Source organism: Dacryopinax primogenitus (genome assembly GCF_000292625.1).
Source record: "Dacryopinax primogenitus strain DJM-731 SS1 chromosome Unknown DACRYscaffold_10, whole genome shotgun sequence".
Lineage (NCBI taxonomy): Eukaryota > Fungi > Basidiomycota > Dacrymycetes > Dacrymycetales > Dacrymycetaceae > Dacryopinax > Dacryopinax primogenitus.
The window spans coordinates 926,569-928,379 of record NW_024467207.1 but is presented as its reverse complement, the minus strand read 5'-3'; the positions used below and the strand labels follow the sequence as shown (position 1 = coordinate 928,379).

At 50.0% G+C, this 1,811-nt stretch overlaps 1 protein-coding gene across 1 annotated transcript in view; it reads right to left on the bottom strand.

Annotated features, from left to right (window-relative positions):
- The window catches only part of DACRYDRAFT_22660 (uncharacterized protein), a gene marked incomplete at its 3' end in the record, with an annotated part of 4,380 nt that extends 3,409 nt beyond the window's left edge, over positions 1-971 (bottom strand). Inside the window, exons 1-6 of the mRNA XM_040772911.1 lie at positions 632-971; positions 541-576; positions 455-492; positions 253-404; positions 81-201; positions 1-25 (exon numbers count right to left, since the gene is read on the bottom strand). The remainder of the gene's footprint in view (positions 26-80; positions 202-252; positions 405-454; positions 493-540; positions 577-631) is intronic.
- Between the last annotated feature and the right edge of the window lie 840 nt (positions 972-1,811).

Genomic DNA, 1,811 nt, shown 5'->3' with positions numbered 1-1,811 from the left:
GCAGATCGACAGGGGTCGTGTGGCTCTGTGAATGGGTGTCATAGTCATGCCGATGAGGGATGAAGACATAGAATACATACACAAAAGGCAGATCTCCTTGGCGACATTCGGCCTGTCACACTTGAGAAGCTCTTGTGAGAGGATAGGGTGCGGAGGAGTGGCTAGGGACGGCCAGCGCTGATTGTTTGCGGTGAATACAATCTGGTCGTATTCAGTGTGAGATAGAATCAAAGAGAGAAGGAAGTGACGCACTGGTTATAGGGAATCTTGAGCAAGGATAAGTACTTCTGAAAGAACCTAAATGCCGATGGTGACGAGGCCAAGTGACAGTCTGATGTAGTACGGTGAACATACATGCAGTAGTTATAGTCGCGAGAGAGGTGAGTTCGGTTCATGTCTGGGGACTGAAGAACATATCAGAGGGCATCAATATAATATTGATCACTGTGCGCACCTTGGAATGTGAGTAGAAGTGCAGTGTCCATCGACGACCTGTTGGGTGATCACAACGTGTACGACACGGAAAGAGAGAGTACACACAGTCGTTTAAGTAAGTGAGGTGCGTGTCAGGCATTGCTGTGAGTTGTGTCATAGACATGCTTGATGAAGGGTGAAGATATAGAAGACGTACATAGCAGCCGACCAGGAGCAGGGGGGAGGGGAGGGAAGAAGGGAGAAGAAGATGTGTTTGATGGTACTCAGACGACACTAGGATCTTTATGCTACCAGTATATGAAGTTCGGTGGAGGGTGGTGGTGGATGAGGGAAGAGGGGGGAAGGGGCGAATGAGCCGTGTTGAGCGTAAACACCCAGAGTTATATATGCCAGCCTGCTTCCGGCTCACGATCGCGTCTGAGTCGCGACATGGTCACGTTATGATCACGTTTAGATCACGTTCGGCCATGATCGTAACGTGTTTGTTGTGGTTGTCTTCAGCTTGTATTGTAGAGAGAACGAGGAATGCGTCGATCGTGTCGCTCTAAGACCGTCGAGTTGGAATGCAGACCAACGCGCTCTTGGCAAGGGTCCACGGAGTTACATGAGCGCATCGCGTCAGGGCACGTGAGACGCTTCCAAATCACATGCCGGCTCATTTCGTGCGTTCAAGTAGGCACCAGACAGGCACATCCAATGGTACAGTAATCCTCGAGGTTAACGATGTTGTTGGTGGAAGGGAATTGTGATCAGTATTGAGGGGTGATGGCTAAGCAGGGAGATGTGGTACAGGGGGTCATCCGGAGGTCTGCTATCTACAAGAAGTCCATGATGGATGTCTGGAGCATGTTCTCAACAACAGAGAGACAGATGGCATGGAACATGGGTGGGCACAACCGGTATGCTTGGGCAAACTCTGGCTCTTCCCATTGCAAAAAGTAGCGGGACAATGCTCTGACTGACTCAAGTGCTTGACAATGGCTGATTACTGGCTCAACATGTGCCTCTTCCTCTTCTTCTTCTGCCTCAGACTCCTCTGGTACCTACACCAGCTCAATGATCTCCTTGTCTGTTAGCTCCTGTGCTGTGTTCTCCTCTGCCACAAAACTGAGCATTTCATCAACCTCCATTCTGTGTGCTTCAGGGGGGATACTGTGGTCTTGAAGTTCTTGGATCGAGATGTGCAGCCATTCCACTGCTGCACAGAGATTGTCATCATTTGCATAGTCTTCAGGCAGTGCTGCAGGTTCCTCAGTTGGTAGAAGGCAGCCATCCAGACCACAAGGAGAGACAATCTGAGTGTGACACCAGCAGTTGGCAATTGTTTCAACCTGTCAGGGCACCAGCTCATTGCTTGGTCAAGAGACATGACTAAG